This window comes from Octopus bimaculoides, chromosome 6 (genome assembly GCF_046866305.1).
Source record: "Octopus bimaculoides isolate indiv1 chromosome 6, ASM4686630v1, whole genome shotgun sequence".
In the NCBI taxonomy this organism is placed as follows: Eukaryota; Metazoa; Mollusca; class Cephalopoda; order Octopoda; family Octopodidae; genus Octopus; species Octopus bimaculoides.
The window spans coordinates 49,708,545-49,717,729 of NC_142933.1; the positions used below are offsets into that span (position 1 = coordinate 49,708,545).

Here is a 9,185-nt window from a genome sequence, read left to right on the forward strand (position 1 = left end):
AATAGAGGTAACTCGAATGTGGAATCTAAAAACAGAAACAATTCTTATCATAGTAGGAATGTGAAGGCCCATTGCTGATCTCCTTCTCACCATCTGCCGAACCTATTTACAGACCTGTGTAATTTGGTCTATTCACCATGCTGCTTCTCTTCCTCTTACTATTCCCTTCAGCTCTCACATATTTATGATCATCTCAAGTACAAGACAAAAGTCGAAACTAAACATTTAATAATACCACACAATATTAGTAGAAAACGTGGCAGTATACTGTCGCCATGGTTACAAAGGTTAGCCACAACTATACAGATCAAGGCACTATTGGTGGTAACTCACGATGAGCAATGCTGTAGTAGCAAGGTTAAAGTAACAGTAACGGTATTAATGACAGAGTCGACAATAGTGGCAGAGGCAACAACCGCCTCTACATCTGCCACAATACAGGACTCAATACTAATAATTTTACTGTAGCTAAAATATGTCTAACAAAACAAAAAGGAAAACTATAACAGTACACCAAACCGCTTGTCCTATTGTTAATCTGGAAGCGCGTCATCCAGGGGAGAGACAGCCTGGGGTCGAAAAGTCATCCAATGGCACAAACCCTTCTCTGAATACGAATCTGGATGGTCACTTGAACGAGAACTGCCACATCTCGAGCCCTCCAAGTCCACCACCACACCCACCACAGAAAGAAGAATGTAAGAGGATCAAATGGACCCGAGAAGAGTATACAGAAGTAATATACGTCTATTACTATGCATTAGGCAGGTCATCTGAAGAGAAACACACCGCACACTCTTATCAACTATAGAGAACACGAAATCAAGACAGCAGACTATATTTGGACGGAAACAAGTTAGCAAATGTTAGGAGAGATATCTTTAGAAATAAAAGACCCACAGATAGTGAAATAACTGCGATCGAGCACACGGCGGAAAATGACCTAAATATAAGAATGCAAGGAAATGAAGAACCAGACAAAGAGAGCAAATCTCCACAAGTCTGAATTGAAAGACTGCTATCTGACAAGAACACGCAAATGTCTGGAAAAATAAATTGTAATGAACCTTATAAAGATAGCGAGGAAAGTAGTAAAAAAACAATATTTGAAGACTACACATTTACTGAAGAACATAGAAAGTCTATGAGAGAGCTGAAGCAGAAAATCCTGAAAAAGCTAGCAGTTGTAAGATATGTCAATATGCATGATAGAGAACCATATGGATGCAAAGACCAACTCTTAATCAATCGCATGATGCTCGAGAACTGTCATAACAAACGCAGTAATCTGTTCTACATGAATTGGTTATAAAATGGCCTTCGACAGCATAGCGCATTCATGGATCTTGAAATCGCTGGATATCTTCAAAATTTCTCCTGTGATTTCAAACTTCCTGAAGCACATGTCAATGTGGAATAAGCTCTCAAATACAATCCAAAATAGAAAACAAATTAAAACTGGAAACTATGTAACAAAGGAAATTATATAAGTACTAAAACCAGACCCCACTGAATTAAATAAAATAATTTAAACAGTTGCTAAAACAACTGAAACCTGTTGTATGCCTCTGAAAAATCAAAGAAATACAAAGCTATGAAGAATTCCAAATTAGAAAAGCAAAATTGAAAAAGAAATTGAAAGAATGAGAAGTGAAATATCAATATTGAATGAATTAATCTGTGGAAATAATGCAAAAGCCAGAAAAGGAAGATGAAGAGAAAACAGATTCTCGCCAAGAGAAGAACTGTTCTCAGTAAAAGAAACACTGCAACAAAATGTCCACTCAAAATATCAAAGAATATGAAGAATTGAGAAGAGAAACAAATTTTACAAGCAAAACAAGCTATTTACATCTAATACAAAAATATTCTACAGAGAAATAGGGAAGGAGAAAATAACTGTTGAAGACCTCCCTGCAACGGAAGAAGTTGAAAACTTCTGGAAAAATATCTGGAGTAATGAAAAGACTTACAATGAAAATGCAGACTGGATTAGACGCAAAGAAGGATCCTACCAAAACTTACCAGAACTATCATGGGAAGACATCACAATAGCAGACCTAAGGATGACGCTCACGAAGGCTTATAATTAGAAATCTCCTGGTAACGATAGAGTGTCAAATTTCTGGCTCGCCTCGTTTCCGTGCGCACACGAAAAGTTATTCCAGTTATTCAATGAAATTATGAGAGACCCTACGAAAACACCTGATTGGTTAGCAAGGGGTATTACTTACCTACTCCCGAAGAATAAAGAAACCAAATTTTTCCAAAACTATTGGCCCATAACATGTTTATCTACCACGTATAACATTTTAACATCCACCCTCGTGGAGAAAACATACAAATTTATGGAACAGTACGGTATGTTTCCCTCACTGAACAAAAAGAGTGCCGACGAGGCTCATATGGATGCAAAGACCAAATCTTAATCAATCGCATGATACTCGAGAACTGTCATAACAAACGCAGTAATCTGTTCTGCATGAATTGGTTATAAAATGGCCTTCGACAGCATAGCGCATTCATGGATCTTGAAATCGCTGGATATCTTCAAAATTTCTCCTGTGATTTCAAACTTCTTGAAGCACATGTCAATGTGGAATATGAATCTCCAACCACACAACTCTAATGGAGTACTGACCACAAATAATATTAAGATCAACTGCGGTATTTTCCAAGGTGACTCACTTTCACCTTTCATTTTCTGCATAGCCCTAATATCCCTTATAAGTGAACTTAACAGAACAGGGTGTGGATATAAAATTGGCGACAAGAAAATAAGTCATCTATTTTATATAGATGACTTAAAATTCTATGGCAAAGATGATAAAGAGCTTGAAGGACTACTGCGTACTGTGAAAGCATTCAATGATGACATTAGGATGGAATTTGGACTTGATAAATGTGCCAAGGCCACTTTCCAGAAAGGGAAACTGAAGAGCTCACATTCAGTGGTGTTGGATGTTGACACAGTCATAAAAGAACTCGAACAGGAACACACTTACAAATACCTCGGAATAAACGAGGGCTCTGGCATACAGCATGGAAGTATGAAAGAGAAGATCAGGAAGGAGTGTTACAGGAGAGTTCGAGCAGTCCTAAAATCCGAGCTGAGTGCCGTAACAAGGCGTTAGCTATGAATTCCTTAGCAGTTCCTGATATTTACAGTTTCAATGTGTTGAACTGGAATATGAATGAAATAAGGAAGATTGACAGGAAAATCCGTAAGCTGTTGACTCGCAATAAGATGCACCACCCAAAGGCAGACACAGACCGTCTTTACCTAGCCAGAGCTCAAGAAGTGCGAGGTTTGATCCAATTTGAAATCTCCAACAAAACCACCTCAATTGGGCTGGCAAAATATCTTGAAGCATTTAACGACTGGATGCTAAAGCTCGTTGAAAACCATGAAAGACTTAAGAAGCTTCATTCTGTTATGAAGGAGAGCAAAAAACATTTTCAAGTGAGTTTATGCATAATACCCAGGTTGAACAGCATGAGGGAAGTGCAGTAACTGCAGTTGCAAAGAAAGTGAAATCAATAGCAAAGCAAAATGGCTGATAGGTGGGAAGAAAAACCTCTGCAAGGCAAATATGTGGCCCGTAGTAAACAAGCTGATGTAGACCAGAAGCACACCCATCAGTAGCTACGGAGTTCAGGGTTAAAGACTGAGTGTGAAGGCTTTATCTTGGCTGCTCAAGATGAGGACTTATTGATCCGGAACTATAAATCCAATGTGAGAAAAATGGTATGGACCCAAAGTGCCGATACTGCAACGATGGGATTGAAACAGTGGACCACCTAATCTCTAGGTGTAAGGTTTTAGCGCCTGTAGAGTGCAAATCAAGACATGACAGAGTTGGCCAATATCTACATTGGATAATGTGTCGGCATTATAAAATCAAATCTACTGACAAATGGTACAAGCACCACCATGAGGCTGCAACTGAGGGAGAAAATGTAACTATTCTTTGGGACTTCCCAGTATGTACAGACCGGACTATCAACGCAAACAAACCAGATATCGTTGTCAAAGACCAAAACAATAAAGTCTGTTCACTGATTGACATGAGCATATCCTGTGACCATAATAACTCGGCAAAAGAATTTGATAATCTCAGAAAATATAAAGATTTGCTAAGCGAAAATATGTGACATCTCAAGACGGTTACAATACCAATGACTGTAGGAGCTCTTGGAATAATCAAAAATGGAACTGAAAATTATTTCAGAATGATACCTGGCTTAGCATCAATGCAGGAAGTGCAAAAAATTGTCTTAACTGTCACGTCACACGTACTGAGAAGAGCATTGTCGCTGTGAATTTTTTTCCTTTTTTCCCCTTTATTCTATTTGTTTACTGTTTTATTTTTTATTTTTCCTTTTTCGTTCTGTCTTTCTTCCCCTTTTTCTCTACCACATGACTTTGTAAATGAACAATTTGGTGTGTTTATTTTAACAGTTTCTCTGTCCTAGGTGTCAGGAAGACACTCAGCAAGAAATGGAAGTAGAATTGAAAGAAGATGATGATGATGATGATGATGATAATAATAATAATAATAATAATAATAATAATAATAATAATAATAATAATAATAATAATAATAATAATAATTCTTTATTTATACAGCGTAGGTAATTGCACTCAGTTTCATACCTACAAGAAATGTTAACAGTAGGAGTTATTAACTGAAAGTGCTGAGCAAGACGACTTCATCTAGTATACAATAGTAGTAGATAAGGGGTGTTATACAAAGTGGTTAATTTAAAAATTTGAGTAAAATTTGACATTTAATAAATAGATAATTATAAGGAAAAAAATCAATAAATAATCCATTGTAGGATGAAAGGCAAAGTCGACCTGAGCGGAATTTGGACTCTGAACGATGGACGAAATGCAGCTAAGCATTTTTGCCCAGCGTACTAACGATTCTGCCCGCGGAGAATTGCATTAGCCCAACAAATATCAGATGAAGCTGATGAAGAATCCGGGACGAAATGCTGCTTAGAATTTTTACCCGGTGTGCGAACGATTCTGCCAGATTGCCGTCTTAACATAATGAATAAATAATAGTATTGAACATATGCACAATACTATGTCACGTTAAGAGAATATGTAACACGTAGTGATATACGCATATACAAGCAGTGGCAATTGTTATGTAATCACAACACCTGGAGGTACAAGATAACTTTTGTTTAATAGTTGAACATTCTGGCTTTGTGAAACGTATCTTAAACAAATTGTTTTAAATAATAGTTTCTTTTTCTTTTTTCCAGATCGCGTTGAAGTAAAAACTTTATGGTATCGCCTTATAATTTACATTTCTAAAACAGATATTGGCACAGGTTTTAAAATGCCATGTAGTCTTCAGTTAAGAGAGTGCTTGCAGGCCTTAACGAACAATTGAACTTGGTTAATTAAAAGGAAACTTGACCCCTACAAATAAGTTGTCAGCTGAAAAAAATGGGGTAGATGCTAACATGTTTCCAAAGAGAAATCTAACACGAAGTGTGTTCAGAGATGCTGGTTGTTTCAAGTGTAAATACTTTCTGATATAGGCTCAAGACTTACAATTTTCGGGGAAGAGCTAGTCGATTGAATCAGCTCTAGTGCTCAACTGCTACTTTATTTTATCGACCCCGAAAGGATGAAAAGCAAGATTGATCTCAGCGGAATTTGAACTCAGAGCATAAAGCCAGAAATGCTGTTAGGCATTTTATGAGTCAAGTTAAAAAACATATTGGATGGTTATAAAAGAAAACAGAAATAGAATACGAAACTCAACAAAGCATCGACATTGGAAAGTCAAAGCAATACGCCTTGACAATCAAAAAAATGTGCAACACACAAATGAAAAGCAATTGGACAAAAGAAGGAGTCGACGTTTATAATAGAGCTATGAAACATTGGTTGAACCAAATGGCATTTACGTACAGAAAAAGCCAAATGAAAACCAGTACTAACACCTCCACACAATAAAAGACAGTTGGCAGTGGGCTAAAGAGAATCGAAAATGGAATGTGAATGATTGAATGAAAGTAATAGTTAATGATGATTCATGAATCTATATTGGTGAATGTGATAATGTGAGAGATTTTATTTAGTACTGTTCCACATAACTATGATTGTCTGAAGAAAACAATCAAATTTCCCCACTCATTTATAATTTAAGGATGCATGTCAGTTAAAGGATCAAGGGAGATGGCAGTCATTATCTCAGAAGTCAGAATATTGGCATATATTAAAATTTTAACACTTTTACCATCGACGAATAAGTAGGCTTCGTGAACGATAATACATCTTGCCACAGAGGAGTAAAATGTTAAAGCTTTTCTTTAGGTAAGTCATGCCAACTTAGTGACATGGTCAACAAACAACCCGGATCTCTGATTAAAAAGTTTTGCTGGAAATGTTTTAAATAGTCAAGGGCATGTTTCATCCTGGAAAGATTATCTGTGCTGTTCGAAACAACCAGAGCCAACTCGTTGGAGAATATTATTTCTTTCATTAGTGAAGAGAATTTAGAACGTCATAAAAATCCGAAGAAGAAAAACAAACTATTAATTGTCATTCATTTTTTGTTGGTTCTGCAATTTTTTCCTCAGCGCCGAGTAATTCCATGATATAATCTGGAGAAAAATATGTTGCTAATTAAAATAATTCACTCTAATTTATTGGAGACGTGTTTGTAAAAGTCAGAGTTTTTTGGGTTTTTTTTAGCTATTAAGCAAAAATTGTTTCTCATTGGAACTAGCTATACTGCTCGCAATCTATTCTAATTTTCTTTTTTTTTTTCTTACCCAGACCCGGTATGAAACAAACCTCGAATACCTAAACCATGAGGATGGGGTTGAACTAGATAAATTCTCCTGAAATCATACACATCCGAGTGATCTCAACTTCGCAACGCACGATTAGCACGTACTTCATACAATTCTCCTGTTTAGCTACTAAAATCATAGTGACCTACTCTGGTATGCATGTATAAAACTGGTAGAACAGATCATTCAAACCACCTCATTCGTCCCTTCATAACCAATCAAGCAATCAATTTTTTTCTATATCTCTGCTGCTATTATTAGTTTTTCGCCGCACTATATCTTTCCCAGTGAGAGACGCATCAGGTTTAAGTGATAAGTGCATCTCCGGCTATATCTCCAGTCTAACACTTATCTCAACAAAAGTTGTGAAGCTATGCTAGGAAACGGTCTGGAATCGTTTAGTACATTTGATACAGTCTGTCAAAACAGTATATTTGCTGTGACGTCGTGTCCATAATTCAGGCTGGTCGAACAGTTTTTTCCATCCTTGTATTTAAAATCAAGCATCATATATCAGACAAGAGGGACTACGTGTTCTGCGTTGAAATACCAGTTTCACCACTAACATGGCTGCAATGTCATTTTTTAACAACTTTTAATTTGATAACTAGGTCCCCACTTAGTTTATTGTTTATATCGCTACTTCTGTACTAAACCTTATCATGTCTACTCGATAAGTTCACTTTAGAGAAACCCGCCACGGGTTGGTATATCCTTACCTCACGATACAAATATTTCCACTCATTCCGGGCCGTTCTAAAAATATACAATCGCGCAGAGTTGTTGTAATTAAATTTTCGAATGCGAAATCTTTATCTCGCCGATGACTCCTGCAACTATATCTACTGACGCAAGACAGTTAAGTAAGTGACTTTATTTCCAAACTAATCTATGGCTATGTGCATTCACGCAATCTACCTTCAATATTTCAGAAACAGTTACTAGCCTTACACCTGCGACGCCTTGAAAATCCGGTTTGGTGGGCGGGAGATTGTCCCCTTTCCAACATTGCGTGTGCTCGGTTAATTCACTTATTCAAAACCGGTTAAGTAAATTTCTACAGAAAAAGTGCTTACATTTGCTCAGAATCGAACCTAACTTGTCTATTGTTATGTTTCAAAAAAAAAAAGAAAAAAAAAACTGCAAGATACTTACATAATACTGCAGGTCTTCCTTCAGGACCAGCATACAATTTTCATAATATCGTGTCTTAGATGCACCCATAGTATAAACAATGCACACTTTGAATGTAGTAATGGAGAAATTATTAAGACGGTCTCTCACCTTTAACATTTCATAGTGATTTCTAAACTAGGTACAATGTTCACAGAGAGAGAGGGGGGGGGGACGGGGAACACTCCGACTATATTGACATCAGTATTTGACTGGTACCTATTTTTCATCGACTCGAAGTTTGAAAACCATGTCGACTCCGGTGCGAGTTGAACTGAGTGAGGGGAGGTAACTAAAGGTTGTGAGATATTTTGTTGTTTACTCTCTCGATTCTACTAGTATTATTAAAAGTATTAATCCACATAAGGAAATGGTGACATAAACAAAAGACTGGGTGAGGGGGGGGGGAACTCATTAATAAATTAAAAGTTTCTAAGGAAAAAAAAAACATTGCCAACAGTGAGACTGGTATTTCAACACAAAACACGTAGTCTAAGTTGTCTGTCATAAGATGCCTGCTTTTAAATACAGATACGAAAACTGAATATCAAAGACGCAACATCACATCAAATACAATGCTTTGACGAACTCTATCACATGTGCTAAACGATTCCACACACACCGTGCAGCTTCCTAACACCATAAGAACTGTAAAAGAGAGATAGTTTTGAACGGCTACGATGTACAAATAGCTCCATATTTAGTAACCATAGAAAGAGTCTCTCTCTCTCTCCCTACCTCTCTTTTTCTCTCTCTCTCTCTCTATACCCTTCTCTCTCTCTCTACCCTCTCTCTCCCTTTTCTCCCTCTCTCCTACCTGTCTCTTTTCCCACCGACCTCTTTCGCTCTCCCTCTTTCTCTTCCCACACATCTCTCTCTTTCTCCCCAATGCTTAAGGATAAGTGTCCGATATTTCACTCACCTACCACTTCATATCACTTCACTGTATGATATACACATATTACGTTCTTTTATGGAGTAACTTCCGTTGAAATTACTCATTGAATTCAATTATACTGTTGTTGCTGAATAGTCCAGTTAAATCCTGATCGTGTAGACCATGTGATATAAAAAAATCCATGTCTATCCATCCTGTTTCATAATATACAAGACTATATTGTCTATTGCGGTGGTCCTCAACCGGGATCCATATGGTCCTTCGGGGTTAATATAAGATTTTTTTGTTA

General features: G+C 37.0%; 1 long non-coding RNA gene across 1 annotated transcript in view; it reads left to right on the forward strand.

The window, feature by feature from the left end:
* The window catches only part of LOC149135055 (uncharacterized), a 55,351-nt gene extending 48,649 nt beyond the window's left edge, over positions 1-6,702 (forward strand). Inside the window, exon 2 of the long non-coding RNA XR_016242258.1 lies at positions 5,281-6,702. This is a non-coding gene — a long non-coding RNA (uncharacterized LOC149135055). The remainder of the gene's footprint in view (positions 1-5,280) is intronic.
* The last annotated feature ends 2,483 nt before the right edge of the window (positions 6,703-9,185 follow it).